General features: G+C 44.4%; 1 protein-coding gene across 1 annotated transcript in view; it reads left to right on the top strand.

Annotated features, from left to right (window-relative positions):
- Positions 1-1789: 1789 nt before the first annotated feature.
- Positions 1790-16523, top strand: part of LOC134346574 (butyrophilin subfamily 3 member A1-like) — a 141840-nt gene continuing 127106 nt past the window's right edge. Inside the window, exon 1 of the mRNA XM_063047991.1 lies at positions 1790-1999. The gene's annotated coding sequence lies outside the window, so the exon portion shown is untranslated. The remainder of the gene's footprint in view (positions 2000-16523) is intronic.

Here is a 16523-nt window from a genome sequence, read left to right on the forward strand (position 1 = left end):
TCTCTTCGGTATTCACCAATAAGAGGGAATTTGATGACGGTGAGGACAATATGAGTGAGGTTGATGTTCTGGAGCATGTTGATATTAAGGGAGTGGAGGTGTTGGAGTTGTTAAAATACATTAGGACAGATAAGTCCCCGGGGCCTGACGGAATATTCCTCAGGCTGCTCCGTGAGGTGAGGGAAGAGATTGCTGAGCCTCTGGCTAGAATCTTTATGTCCTTGTTGTCCACGGGAATGGTACCGGAGGATTGGAGGGAGGCAAATGTTGTCCCCTTGTTCAAAAAAGGTAGTAGGGATAGTCTGGGTAATTATAGACCAGTGAGCCTTACGTCTGTGGTGGGAAAGCTGTTGAAAAAGATTCTTTGAGATAGGATCTATGGGCATTTAGAGAATCATGGTCTGATCAGGGACAGTCAGCATGGCTTTGTGAAGGGCAGATCGTGTCTAACAAGCCTGATAGAGTTCTTTGAGGAGGTGACCAGGCATATAGATGAGGGTAGTGCAGTGGATGTGATCTATATGGATTTTAGTAAAGCATTTGACAAGGTTACACACTGTAGGCTTATTCAGAAAGTCAGAAGGCATGGGATCCAGGGAGGTTTGGCCAGGTGGATTCAGAATTGGCTTGCCTGCTGAAAGCAGAGGGTGGTGGTGGAGGGAGTACATTCAGATTGGAGGGTTGAGACTAGTGGTGTCCCACAAGGATCTGTTCTGGGACCTCTATTTTTCATGATTTTTATTAATGACCTGGATGTGGGGTTAGAAGGGTGGGTTGGCAAGTTGCTGACAACAGAAAGATTGGTGGTGTTGTAGATGGTGTAGAGGGTTGTCGAAGATTGCAGAGAGACATTGATAGGATGCAGGAGTGGGCTGAGAAGTGGCAGATGGAGTTCAACCCAGAGAAGTGTGAGGTGGTACACTTTGGAAGGAGAAACTCTAAGGCAAAGTAAATGGCAGGATACTTGGTAGTGTGGAGGAGCAGGGGGATCTGGGGGTACATATCCATAGATCCCTGAAAGTTGCCTCACAGATAGATAAGGTAGTTAAGAAAGCTTATGGGGTGTTAGCTTTCATAAGTCGAGGGATAGAGTTTAAGAGTCGCGATGTAATGATGCAGCTCTATAAAACTCTGGTTAGGCCACACTTGGAGTATTGTGTCCAGTTCTGGTCACCTCACTATAGGAAGGATGTGGAAGCATTGGAAAGGGTACGGAGGAGATTTACCAGGATGCTGCCTGGTTTACAGAGTATGCATTATGATCAGAGATTAAGGGAGCTAGGGCTTTACTCTTTGGAGAGAAGGAGGATGAGAGGAGACATGATAGAGGTGTACAAGATAATAAGAGGAATAGATAGAGTGGATAGCCAGTGCCTCTGCCCCAGGCACCACTGCTCAATACAAGAGGACATGGCTTTAAGGTAAGGGATGGGTAGTTCAAGGGGGTATTAGAGGAAGGTTTTTTACTCAGAGAGTGGTTGGTGTGTGGAATGCACGGCCTGAGTCAGTGGTGGAGGCAGATACACTTGTGAAATTTAAGAGACTACTGGACAGGAATTTAAGGTGGGGTGTTAGATGTGAAGCAGGGTTTGAGGGTTGACACAATATTGTGAGCCGAAGACCCTGTCATGTGCTGTACTGTTCTATGTTATAAAGAAATACAGAGCTAGAGAAAGGGGAATCTAACGGAGAGGGCAGAAGGCCCAGGAAGAAAGAAAAGGGGGAGGAGCACTAGAGGGAGTTGTTGGGCTGGTATTGTCCTCTCCAATCCCCGACACAGTTTCACCCTCTTCGTCCCGCCTATTCAACTGCATCCATTTTGCAGAAAAGTACAATAGTTTTACTTTTTCCTCTGGCAGCTGCCGTGACGCCGACTTTGTGGTGCTCCTGACCAAGAAAGTTCTGCTCTGAGTTGCTTACTCCGCGTTACTGCTGAGCGCTCGTTACAAACTTCCCCACAAGGAGTGGGGAGGGAGTTCTGCGTGAGGAAGCTAATCGGGTGAGTGGGGCTCGGGAACATGTCACCGCACGGGAACCACCCGGACAAAGTGGGTCACTTTCCTCTTTCCTAGCGCAGTCAGTGAGGGGGAGACCCGCAGCTACCGGCCGGCTCACGGCCCCGAGATTGGCTCCGCCTCGTTGTTGTTGCCGGAGCCGGAACGGCGAACCCGTCTGCTCCGGAGAATCGGGAGAGCGAGGGCTAGGCAGGTGAGGGAGGTGGAAGTCCTTAAAACCCCAAGACAAAGGGGCAGAATCCATCATGGGTGATCCCGGATCCCACTGAACCCCATAAACCAGCCTTCTCGCCGGACCCTTTGATGTCCTGATCAATCTGGAAACTATCAACTTCCGCCTTTAATATACCCACGGACTTGGCCTCCACGGCAGCCTGTGACAGAGATTTCCAGAGATTCGCTACTCTCTGGCTATTAAAAAAAATCCTCCTTGCCTCAGTTCTGAAAATCCGCCACTCAATTTTGAGGCTGTTTTCTCTCGTTCTGGACGCGCCCATCACAGTGAACATCCTCTCCACATCCACCTTATCTAGTCCATGGAAACCACAGAAAAACTACAGCACAGAAACAGGCCTTTTGGCCCTTCTTAGCTGTGCTGAACCATTTTCTGCCTAGTCCCACTGACCTGCACACGGACCATATCCCTCCATACACCTCCCATCCATGTATCTGTCCAATTTATTCTTAAATGTTAAAAAAGAACCCGCATTTACCACCTCCTCTGGCAGCTCATTCCACACTCCCTCCACTCTCTGTGTGAAGAAGCCGCCCCTAATGTTCCCTTTAAACTTTTCCCCCCTCACCCTTAACCCATGTCCTCTGGTTTTTTTCTCTCCTTGCCTCAGTGGTAAAAGCCTGCTTGCATTCACACTATGTATACCTATCATAATTTTATATACGTCTATCAGATCTCCCCTCATTCTTCTACGCTCCAGGGAATGAAGTCCTAACCTATTCAACCTTTCTCTGTAACTTAGTTTTTCAACTCCCAGCAACATCCTTGTAAACCTTCTCTGCACTCTTTCAACTTTATTAATATCCTTCCTGTAATTTGGTGACCAAAACTGAACACAATACTCCAGATTCGGCCTCACCAATGCCTTATACAACCGCATCACTCAATACTTCGATTAATAAAGGCCAATGTACCAAAAGCTCTCTTTACGACCCTATCTACCTGTGACGCCACTTTTAGGGAATTTTGTATCTGTATTCCCAGATCCCTCTGTTCCACTCCACTCCTCAGTGCCTTACCATTAACCCTGTATGTTCTACCTTGGTTTGTCCTTCCAAAGTGCAATACCTCACAGTTGTCTGTATTAAACTCTATCTGCCATTTTTCAGCAGATTTTTCTAGCTGGTCCAAATCCCTCTGCAAGCTTTCAAAACCTTCCTCACTATCCACTACACCTCCAATCTTTGTATGATCAGCAAATTTGCTGATCCAATTTACCACATTATCATCCAGATCATTGCTATAGATGACAAATAGCAATGGACCCAGCACTGATCCCTGTGGCACACCACTAGTTACAGGCCTCCACTCTGAGAAGCAATCCTCTACTACCACTCTTTGGCTTCTTCCATTGAGCCAATGTCTAATCCAATTTACCACCTCTCCATGTATACCTAGCGATTGAATTTTCCTAACTAACCTCCCATGCGGGACCTTGTCAAAGGCCTTACTGAAGTCCATGTAGACAAGATCCACTGCCTTCCCTTCACCCACTTTCCTGGTAACCTCCTCGAAAAACTCCAATAGATTGGTCAAACATGACCTACCATGCACAAAGCCATGTTGACTCTCCCTAATAAGTCCCAGTCTATCCAAATGCTTGTAGATTCTGTCTCTTAGTACTCCCAACAATAACTTACCCACTACCGACGTCAAACTTACCGGCCTATAATTTCGCGGATTACTTTTCGATCCTTTTTAAACAACGGAACAACATGAGCCACTCTCCAATCCTCCAGCACCTCACCCGTAGACACCGACATTTTAAGTATATCTGCCAGGGCCCCTGCAATTTCAACACTAGTCTCCTTTAAGGTCTGAGGGAATATCCTGTCAGGTCCTGGGGATTTATCCACTTTAATTTGCCTCAAGATAGCAAGCACCTCCTCCTTTTCAATCTGTACAGTTTCCATCATCTCACTACTTGTTTCCCTTAATTCCATAGACTTCATTTCAACAGTCTGTAGTTTTCAATGAAATCCCCTCTCCCCTCCCCGCATTCTTCTAAATTCCCGTGAGTCCAGGCTCAAAGCTGCCAAACACTCCTTGTATGTTAACCCTTTCATTCTCAGAATCATCCTCTTGAACCTCCTCTGGACTCTCTCCAATTACAACCCATTATTTCTAAGATATGTGGCCCAAAACTGTTGACAATACTCTCAATGCAGCCTGACTAGTGTCGTATAAAGCCTCAGCATTATCTCCTTGTTTTTGCATTGTATTCCCCTTGAAATGAATAACAACATTGCATTTGCCTTCTTTACCACAAACTCAACCTGTAAGTTAACATTCCGGGAGTCTTGCATGAGGAATCCTAAGGCCCTTTGCACTTCTGATGTTTGAATTTTCTCCCCATTCAGATAACAGTTTGCACCTTTGTTCATTTTACCAAAATGCAGTATCATACATTTCCCAGCGCTGTATTCCATCTGCCACTTTTTTGCCCATTCTTCCAATTTGTCCAAGTCCTTCTGCAATCTCATTGCTTCCTGGGCACTACCTACCCCTTCACCTATTTTTGTATCATGTGCAAACTTTGCCACAGAGCCATCAATTCTATTATCTAAATCATCGGCAAACAATGTGAAAAGTAGCGGTTCCAATACTGATCCCTGAGGAATACCACTAGTCACTGGCAGCCAACCAGAAAAGGTCCCCTTTGTTCCCATTCGCTGTCTCCTGTCTGTCAGCCATTCCTCTATGTATGCCAGTATCTTTCCTGCAATGCTATGGGATTTTATCTTGTTAAGCAGCCTCAAATGTAGCACCTTATCAAATATTTTCTGAAAATTCCTGTAAGTGACATCCACTGCCTCTCATTTGTCCACCCTGCTTGTTACTTCCTCAATGAACTCTTAACAGATTTGTCAGCAAAGATTTCCTTTTACAGAAACCATGCTGACGTTGACTTATTTTATCATTAGTCTCCAAGTACCCTGAAACCTCATTCTTAATATTAAACTCCAACCCTTTCGCAACCACTGTCAGGCTAACTGGCCTATAATTTCCTTTCTTTTGCCTTCCTCCCTCCTGAAAAAGTGGAGTGACATTTGCAATTCTCCAGTCCTCTGCAACCATGCCAGAATCAAGTATTCCGCAGGGATCGATCCCTCCACAACTCACTTATCCGCACGTCCATCCCCTCGGATCTGGCACCCGGCACTTATCCCTGTAAGCGTAAGTGCTACACCTGTCCCTACACCTCCTCTCTTGCCACCATTCAGGGCCCCAAACAGTCCTTCCAGGTGAGGCAACACTTCACTTGCGAATCTGTTGGGGTCATCTATTGCATCCGGTGCTCCCGGTGTGGCCTCCTCTATATCGGTGAAACCTGACGCAGATTGGGGGACCGCTTCGTCGAGCACCTCCACTCCGTCCGCCACAACAGACAGGATCTCCCGGTAGCCACCCGCTTCAACTCTGCTTCCCATTCCCATTCACATATGCCCATACATGGCCTCCTCTACTGCCATGATGAGGCTAAACTCAGGATGAAGGAGCAACACCTCGTATACCGTCTAGGTAGTCTCCAGCCCCTTGGTATGAACATAGAATTCTCCAACTTCCGGTAATTCCCTCCTCCTCCCTTCCTCTATCCCTATTTCACATCACCTCCCTCATAGTTCTGCCTCCTTCTACTACTGCACATTGTTCTCCTGCCAATCACCTCCCTGCTTCCCCTCCCCCACCCCTTTATCTTTCAAATTACTGCTTTTTTCAACTACCAGCATTCTTCAAACCCTCCCCAAAGTTCTTCCTTCAGTCCTGATGAAGGGTTTTGGCCCGAAACGTCGACTAATCTTTTCAACTGATGCTGACTGACCTGCTGAGTTCCTCCAGCGCATTGTGAGTGATTTTTGAAAGATCATGTCTGCTATCTCTTCAACAACCTCTCTCAAGATTCTGGGATATAGTCCATCCGGTCCAGGTGACTTATCCCACATTAAAATCTTTGAGTTTGCTAGCACTTTTTCCTTTGTAATACCAATGACACTCACCACTGCTCCCTGACACTCATGGACCTCTGGCACCCTGCTAGTGTCTTGCACAGTGAAGACTGATGCAAAGAACTCATTAAATTCATCTGCCATTTCTTTGTCCCTCATTACTACCTCACCAGCATCATTTTCCAGTGGTTCAGTTTCAACCCTCACCTTCCTTTTACTCTTCATATAACTGAAGAAATACTTTTAGTATCCTGCTTTATGTTATTGGTTAGTTTACCCTCATGTTTCGTCTTTTCCCTTCTTATGGCTTTTTCAATTGCCTTTTGCTGGATTTTGAAAACTTCCCAATCATCCAATTTCCCACTCACTTTTGCCCTTTCCCTGGCTTTTATGCAGTACTTAACTTCCCTTGCCAGCCACGGTTGACTACCCCTGCCATTTCAGAACTACTTCTGTGGGACATATCTATCCTGTGCCTTGTGCACTATTCCCAGAAGCATCAGCCACCTCTGCTCTGCTGTCATCCGTGCCAGTATCCTCCTCCAATCCACCTGAGCGAGCTCCTCTCTCATGCTTCTGTAATTCCCTTTATTCCATTGCAATACTGACACATCTGACTTGTGCTTCTCCTTCTCAAGTTGCAGTATGAATTCAATCATATTGTGATCTCTGCCTCCAAAGTATTCCTTTACCTTAAGCTCCATAATAAAATCTGGATTATTAAATAACACCAATCAAAGATAGCCTTTCCCCTTGTAGGCTCAAGCACAAGCTGCTCTAAAAAGCCATCTTGTTGGCATTCAACAAATACCCTTTCTTGCAATCCAAATCCAACCTGATTTTCCCAATTCCCTTGCATATTGAAGTTCCCCATTACAATTGTAACATAACTTATTAAATTCCCTTTCCAGCTCCCTTTGCAATCTCCCTTTGAAAACTGGATAGATCCTGGGGTTTGTTTATTTACAGCAGTGACTTTCAAAGTTCAAAGTAAATTTATTATCGAAGTACATATTTCACCATATACAATTTTTGAAATATTCATTTTTGAGTGTCCATATTCAATAGAACCATAGAATAATAACTATAACTGGTTGAACACACTGATTGGGCATTGAACCAGTGTACAAAATACAACGATCTCTGTAAAAACGAAAAGAAAGAAATATCATACGAGGAACGTTTGATGGCTCTTGGTCTGTACTCGCTGGAATTAAGAAAGATGAGGGATGGGGGATCTCACTGAAACCTTCCGAATGTTGAAAGGCCAAGACAGAGTGAATGTGGAAAGGATGTTCCCCATGGTGGGGGAGTCCAGGACAAGCGGGCACAGCCTCAGGATAGAGGAGTGCCCATTTAAAACAGAGATGTGGAGAAATTTCTTCAGCCAGAGAGTGATGCATTTGTGGAATTTGTTACTACATATAGCCATGGAGGCCAGGTCATCGGGGTCTATTTAAGGCAGAGATTGACAGGTTCTTGATTGGCCATGGGATCAAAGGTTACAGGAATGGGGTTGAGCAAGGGATAAAGGGATCAGCTGTGATTGAATAGCGGAGCAGACTTGATGGTCCAAATGGCCTAATTCTGCTCCTACGTCTTATGGTCTTATAAGCAATAAATATCGAGAACATGAGTTATCTGAGCGACTTTGCGGCGAGACAGCTTTTCTTTTATAAAATCCATGACAACCATGGTGTCTTCATTCATATCCACAAATAAGTCCTTGAACAGGGCCCAGTCTGCTGACTCGAAGCAATCCTGTAGCCACTCCTCTGTCTCCAGCGACCACCTCTTTGTTGTCCTAATTTCTAAAGCCTTGCTCTTCCGCCTCTTCTGTGACCTATCTTTCAGACTGTGACAGGCACTAATTGTCTGGAAGGAGGAAGGAGGGAAACTTCCTGTTCCCCGCACTGAAACTCATTGGCAAGGCTGTGGGGGCTTCCCGGGTCTGGGTGTTGGGGCAAACTGCACAGCTCATTGGAGAGATCCCACTCCTCCCTCCGCTTTCACTCTTGTTATTTGTGTTTCCGGGGCTGTCTTGTTGCACATTTCATATTTCCATCGCTTATTGATTCAGTCGGTGGTTGGGAGAGGGGTCTTGTTGGAAGTCTTTAAAAACTCATACAGGAGATTGATGGTTAGAGATGAGCTGGATATTGTGTACTGAGAAGAGGAGGACGGCATGGAGCATGTACACCAACAGACTGTTTGGGATAATTATCTGAATGTCCTGTTTTTCTGACAAAAGTGTGATTTGAATTTTCTGAACCTCATATTTTATTTGTTATGGGGGGAGCCCATTTGGCTCAGGGAGTCTGTGTGGAATCCAACAGCAGTGACTTTTGTTCTATTTCCCTGTATTTACCCCAGAAACTTATTACTCTTGAGTGCCAAATAAAGTAGGGGAATTTACAGCAGCCGATTAACCTATCAACCAACCCATCTTCGGGATGTGGGAGGACACTGGAGCTCCCAGGGGAAACCCATCAGTCTCAGACTGTGCAACTCCCAACAGACAGTCCCAGACTGAGGTCGGGATGGAACCAGTGTCACTGATTGAAGTGAAGAAGCAGCACCATTACTCTTGATAATCTAAAAGTTGCAAGCAATTGTCTCCCAGGACCCACAGTCCTGTTAGTCACAGTCACTCTGCGGGAAGCATTTCCAGACATTTTGAGTGGACACAAATTGTGACCAGCAGACATTGTTTGTCTGCAGGCAGTTCCACACATGGAGGGGCTTTGGAGAGGTGGATTTTCAGCAGCTTGACAAAACACTGACTCTCAAATTCTCCGTCTTGATCTAGTCATGGCCAAGAGCTGGTCTGAAATACGAGGGTGATACTCAGTAACTATTTCCTCAACTTCAGAGAGTCGTAGTGGAGAACCCCACTGGATACAGTCCTAATCCGTAAATTGCTGATCCTTCTTGTCAAAAAGTCATAGCTCAGAATATCGGGCTTCCCTATTGAGTGTAAATCTGAGCTTCTTGAAAGGACGATTCCATATTGTTTCTTCAGGAAATTTGCTTGTTGCTCACAATAGACAATAGGTGCAGGAGTAGGCCATTCGGCCCTTCGAGCCAGCACCGCCATTCACTGTGATCATGGCTGATCATCCAGCATCAGTATCCAGTTCCTGCCTTATCACCATAACCTTTGATTCCGCTATCTTTAAGAGCTCTATCCATCTCTTTTTTGAAAGCATCCAGAGACTTGGCCTCCACAGCCTTCTGGGGCAGAGCATTCCACATATCCACCACTCCCTGGCTGAAAAAGTTTTTCCTCAACTCCGTTCTAAATGGCCTACCCCTTATTCTTAAACTGTGGCTTCTGGTTTTGGACTCACCCATCAGCGGGAACATGCTTCCTGCCTGCAGCGTGTTCAATCCCTTAATAATCTTATATGTTTCAATAAGATCCCCTCTCAGCCTTCTAAATTCCAGAGTACACAAGCCCAGTCGCTCCAATCCTTGGACATATGACAGTCCCACCATCCCGGGAATTAACCTTGTGAACCTACGCTGCACTCCCTCTATAGCAAGAATGTCCTTCCTCAAATTTGGAGAGCAAAACTGCACACAGTACTCCAGGTGTGGTCTCACCAGGGCCCTGTACAGCTGCAGAAGGACCTCTGCTCTTATAATCAATTCCCCTTGTTATGAAGGCCAGCATGCCTTTAGCTTTCTTCACTGCCTGCTGTACCTGCATGCTTGCTTTCAGTGACTGATGTACAAGAACACCTAGATCTCGTTGTGCTTCCCCTTTTCCTAACTTGTCACCATTTAGATAATAATCTGCCTTCCTGTTCTTACCACCAAAGTGGATAACCTCACATTTATCCACATTAAACTGCATCTGCCATGCATCTGCCCACTCACCCAGCCTATCCAAGTCACCCTGCATTCTCATAACATCCTCCTCACATTTCACACTGCCTCCCAGGTTTGTGTCATCGGCAAATTTGCTAATGTTACTTTTAATTCCCTCCTCTAAATCATTAATATATATTGTAAACAGCTGCGGTCCCAGCACTGAACCCTGCGGTACCCCACTGGTCACCGCCTGCCATTCCGAAAGGGACCCTTTAATCGCTACTCTTTGTTTTCTGTCAGCCAGCCAATTTTCAATCCATGTCAGTACTCTGCCCCCAATACCATGTGCCCTAATTTTGCCCACTAATCTCCTATGTGGGACTTTATCAAAGGCTTTCTGAAACTTCAGGTACACTACATCCACTGGCTCTCCCTTGTCCATTTTCATAGTTATATCCTAAAAAAATTCCAGAAGATTAGTCAAGCGTGATTTCCCCTTTGTAAATCCATGCTGACTCGGACCAATCCTGTTACCACTATCCAGATGTGTCGTAATTTCATCTTTTATAATTGACTCCAGCATCTTTCCCACCACCGACGTCAGGCTAACCAGTCTATAATTCCCTGTTTTCTCTCTTCCTCCCTTCTTGAAGAGAGGGACAACATTAGCCACCCTCCAATCCACAGGAACTGATCCTGAATCTATAGAACATTGGAAAATAATTACCAATGCGTCCACGATTTCTAAAGCCACCTCCTTAAGTACCCTGGGATGCAGACCATCAGGTCCCGGGGACTTATCAGCCTTCAGACCCAACAGCCTATCCAACACCATTTCCTGCCTAATATAAATTTCCTTCAATTCATCCATTACTCTAGGTCTTTTGGCCACTATTACATCTGGGAGATTGTTTGTGTCTTCCCCAGTGAAGACAGATCCAAAGTACCTGTTCAACTCGTCTGCCATTTCCTTGTTCCCCATAATAAATTCACCCGTTTCTGTCTTCAAGAGCCCAATTTTGGTCTTAACTATTTTTATCCTTTTCACATACCTAAAGAAGCTTTTACTATCCTCCTTTATATTCTTCGCTAGTTTACGTTCGTACCTCATTTTTTCTCCATGTATTACCTTTTTAGTTACCTTCTGTTACTCTTTAAAAGTTTCCCAATACTCCGGCTTCCCACTTGTCTTTGCTATGTTATACTTCTTCTCTTAGCAATGACCTTAGCAATACGTCTCTGAACTGTAGTGTGCCAGTGACCTGTAAAAGTTAGTGCTTTTCTGCAATGCAGGAGACCAATTCTATCTGGCCTCTGGTCAAGCTGACTCCTGAAGTAGTTGCATGACGATTGACAGCTAATAATTCAACAAACTCAAGACTGACCTGAGTTTGGCTGCATCAGCTGAAGGTGGTACTTTGAGATTTGCATCGACTTTGCTCTGAGGCCTTGAACTTGAGCATCAGTTTGACAGGCCATGTAATGCTTAATATTTGTGAAAATTGGCATTTTGCATGCTGATGCTGATTCCATTAAGACTACAGTCTGACCATCACTACTCCTGGTAGCTCCATATTGAAACCAGGATATCACAAATGAAGCAAAGAACATAATCAGCTGATCCAAAATCTCATCTGTTGCACAGTACATAAACTCTGGTGCTGTTTAACCTCCACATGCCCTTTGTGTGAGTTAATTGTAAGACACGTCAGTCACTGGATTCAGGCCCATCTGCTGTTTTACAGGTGGATAAATTCATCTTACTGAATCCATTTGCCTGCCCAGTTTCAAAAAAATTGAGTTATGTGTACTGTATGAACTTTCATGTAGCAATTTAGTCCCACGGCATCACTGTTTCACTCTGCTTTGGAATGACGGGAAATGGGAGCAACCCAATCACAGCTCAAATGGGATAGAATACCATGTCTCTTCAGACAGCCCAGTTCATGCACAACTGCTTCTTTTGAGATCTGGAGAAGAGTTTGGGTCTTGTGGAAGGTGTGAGTAGCTTGTACTTCTACATGGATCTTCACATAGAAATCCTTTAAAATTGTGTGTGGGTGGGGGTCAAACACCTTCCTTCCTTTCTAAGCTGACAATCCTTTCTGAGTTTAATGTGAACCCAGTTTAATACCCTGCCCCACTGGCTTCTGTGTTTTCAGACTCCCAGATTCTAGGCACAGCTCCTCATCATTATCATACAGATACTCCTCATTCATATCAGCCGTCGGGAACTTAACGCTGGTGTTTCTCTCCTTCTTGACAGTATTAGCTGTTTTTTTTTACTAATAGTTCTGATAACAACCCTGGTCTGCACCCTATCACAGGCATTATACCTTCTCCCCACTGTGCAGGAATTTGCAACTTAAAGCAAACTTGTCTTCTTATTTTTGCCATTCTGATGAAAGGTCCTTGGCCCAAAATGTTGACTCATTTTCTTTGCAAATGTTGCCTGGCCTGCTGAAGTCTTCAGAAATTTGGTATACAGCACAATATATGTTACTTGCATATAATTTTCCATTTCTGAACAACAGTGTTGTTGAACTGAACAATTTTGTCCAAGTTCTCTTTCATTTCCACAATTTTACCCCTTATTCTTTGCCATGTATTAAAAGCCTAGAGTGCACGTAACTCTTCTGGAGTTAATCAATACTTGGCCATTTGCTTAAACTTTGGGGGAATTTCTCCTTGTGCATATTTTATGGAAAGCAAGAAATGACACAAAATACATTAAGTTCAGTTTTTGACAGTGGAAGTGTTGATTGTACTCTGTCACTGTTTACAGCCAGGTTCTTCAGTTGCTCGATCACTTGCTGGCCCTTTGTGTGAAATCGCACTGCATGTGTTGGTCATGATAAACTTTGTGGCTCATATAGTATTATTGGTTCAGAGTTTAAATGATCAAGCTGTAATCCTGACCTTAAGGCTTGTTTGTGGAATTTACACATTTTCTCTGTGACTGTGCAGGTTTGCACTGCATGCTTAGTTTCCTCACAGATCTCATAAACTCTCAGATTGGTTGGCTATTTGGTTGCTGTAAATACTGTAATGACCAGAGGAACATTTGGTGAGTTGATGTGAATGTGAGGAGAATAAAATGAGTTAGGGCAGGATTAATGTCAGTGGGTGTTTGGTGTTAGCACAAATTTTGTGGACCTGCTGGCCTGTTTCCATAGAAACATAGAAAATAGGTGCAGGAGCAGGCCATTCGGCCTTTCGAGCCTGCACCACCATTCAGTATGATTATGGCTGATCGTCCAACTCAGAACCCTGTACCTGCTTTCTCTCCATACCCCCGATCCCTTTAGCCACAAGGGCCATATCTAACTCCCTCTTAAATATAGCCAATGAACTGGCCTCAACTGTTTCCTGTGGCAGAGAATTCCACAGATTCACCACTCTCTGTGTGAAGAAGTTTTTCCTAATCTCGGTCCTAAAAGGCTTCCCCTTTATCCTCAAACTGTGACCCCCAACATCGGGAACAATCTTCCTGCATCTAGCCTGTCCAATCCCTTTAGGATTTTATACGTTTCAATCAGATCCCCCCTCAATCTTCTAAATTCCAACGAGTATAAGCCTAGTTCATCCAGTCTTTCATCATATGAAAGTCCTGCCATCCCAGGAATCAATCTGGTGAACCTTCTTTGTACTCCCTCTATGGCAAGGATGTCTTTCCTCAGATTAGGGGACCAAAACTGCACACAATACTCCAGGTGTGGTCTCACCAAGGCCTTGTACAACTGCAGTAGTACCTCCCTGCTCCTGTACTCGAATCCTCTCGCTATTAATGCCAGCATACCATTCGCCTTTTTCACTGCCTGCTGTACTTGCATGCCCACTTTCAATGACTGGTGTATCATGACACCCAGGTCTCGTTGCACTTCCCCTTTTCCTAATCGGGCACCATTCAGATAATAATCTGTTTTCCTGTTTTTGCCATCAAAGTGGATAACCTCACATTTATCCACATTAAATTGCATTTGCCATGAATTTGCCCACTCACCTAACCTATCCAAGTCACCCTGCATCCTCTTAGCATCCTCCTCACAGCTAACACTGCCGCCCAGCTTCGTGTCATCCGCAAACTTGGAGATGCTGCATTTAATTCCCTCAACTAAGTCATTAATATATATTGTAAACAACTGGGGACCCAGCACTGAGCCTTGCGGTACCCTTGCAGTCACTGCCTGCCATTCTGAAAAGGTCCTGTTTATTCCCACTCTTTGCTTCCTGTCTGCTAACCAATTCTCCACCCACACCAATACCTTACCCCCAATACCATGTGCTTTAAGTTTGCACACTAATCTCCTGTGTGGGACCTTGTTAAAAGCCTTTTGAAAATCCAAATATACCACATCCACTGGTTCTGCCCCATCCACTCTACTAGTTACATCCTCATAAAATTCTTATGAGATTTGTCAGAGATGATTTTCCTTTCACAAGTCCAAGCTGACTTTGTCCGATGATTTCACTGCTTTCCAAATGTGCTGTTATCACATCTTTGATAACTGACTCTAGCATTTTCCCCACCACCGATGTTAGGCTAACTGGTCTATAATTCCCCAGTTTCTCTCTCCCTCCTTTTTTAAAAAGCGGGGTTACATTATTCACCCTCCAATCCTCAGGAACGAGTCCAGAATCTAAAGAGTTTTGAAAAATTATGACTAATGCATCCACTATTTCTCTGGCTACTTCCTTAAGCACTCTGGGATGCAGACCATCTGGCCCTGGGGATTTATCTGCCTTTAATCCCTTCAATTTACCTAACACCATTCCCCGAGTAACATGTATTTCCCTCAGTTCCTCTATCTCACTAGATCCTCTGTCCCCTACTATTTCCGGAAGATTATTTGTGTCCTCCTTAGTGAAGACAGAACCAAAAAGTAGTTATTCAATTGATCTGCCATGTCCTTGTTCCCATGATCAATTCACCTGTTTCTGACTGTAAGAGACGTACATTTGTCTTAACCAATCTTTTTCTCTTCACATATCTATAAAAGCTTTTACAGTCAGTTTATGTTCCCTGCCAGCTTTCTCTCATAATCTTTTTTCCCTTTCCTAATTAAGCCCTTTGTCCTCCTCTTCTGGACTCTGAATTTCTCCCAGTCCTCAGGTGTGCCGTTTTTTCTGGCTAATTTGTATGCTTCTTGTTTGGAATTGATACTATCCCTAATTACTCTTGTCAGCCATGGGTGCACTACCTTCCTTGATTTATTCTTTTGCCAAACTGGGATGAACAATTGTTGTAGTTCATCCATGCGATCTTTAAATGCTTGCCATTGCATATCCACCGTCAACCCTTTAAGTATCATTTGCCAGTCTATCTTAGCTAATTCACGTCTCATACCTTCAAAGTTACCCTTCTTTAATTTCAGAACCTTTGTTTCTGAATTAACTATATCACTCTCCATCTTAGTGAAGAATTCCACCATTTTACCCGAGGGGCCTCGCACGACAAGATTGCTAATTAACCCTTCCTCATTGCTCAATACCCAGTCTAGAATGGCCTGCTCTGTAGTTGGTTCCTCGACATGTTGGTTCATAAAACCATCCTGCATACGTTCCAAGAAATCCTCTCGCTCAGCACCCTTACCAATTTGGTTCACCCAATCTATATGTAGATGGAAGTCGCCCATTATAACTGCTGTTCCTTTATTGCACGCATTTCTAATTTCCTGTTTAATGCCATCCCCAACCTCACTACTACTGTTAGGTGGCCTGTACACAACTCCCACCAGCGTTTTCTGCCCCTTAGTGTTATGCAGCTCTACCCATATCGATTCCACATCCTCCCGGCTAATGTCCTTCCTTTCTATTGCGTTAATCTCCTCTCTAGCAATGCTACCCCACCTCCTTTCACGTCTATCCCTCCTGAATATTGAATATCCCTGACTGTTGAGCTCCCATCCTTGGTCACCCTGGAGCCATGTCTCTGTAATCCCAACTATATCATATTCATTAATAACAATCTGCACTTTCAATTCATCCACCTTGTTACGAATGCTCCTTGCATTGACACACAAAGCCTTCAGGCTTGCTTTTACAACACTCTTGGCCTTTATACAATTATTTTGAAAGTGGCCCTTTTTGATTTTTGCCCTGGATTTGCTGGCCTGCCACTTTTACTTTTCACCTTACTACTTTTTGCTTCTACCCTCATTTTACACCCCTCTGTCTCTCTGCACTTGTTCCCATCCCCCTGCCACATTAGTTTAAATCCTCCTGAACAACAGTAGCAAACGTTCCCCCTAGGACATTGTTTCCAGTCCAGCCCAGGTGTTTGTACCGGTCCCATCTCCTCCAGAACTGGTTCCAATGCCCCAGAAATTTGAATCCCTCCCCCTTGCACCATTTTTCAAGCCACGTATTCATCTGATATATCCTGCTATTTCTACTCTGACTAGCACGTGGCACTGGTAGTAATCCAGAGATTATTACCTTTGTGGTCCTACTTTTTAGTTTATCTCCTAACTCCCTAAATTCACCTTGTAGGACCTCATCCCATTTTTT

The sequence above is a fragment of the Mobula hypostoma genome, chromosome 5 (assembly GCF_963921235.1).
Source record: "Mobula hypostoma chromosome 5, sMobHyp1.1, whole genome shotgun sequence".
Taxonomy (NCBI): domain Eukaryota; kingdom Metazoa; phylum Chordata; class Chondrichthyes; order Myliobatiformes; family Myliobatidae; genus Mobula; species Mobula hypostoma.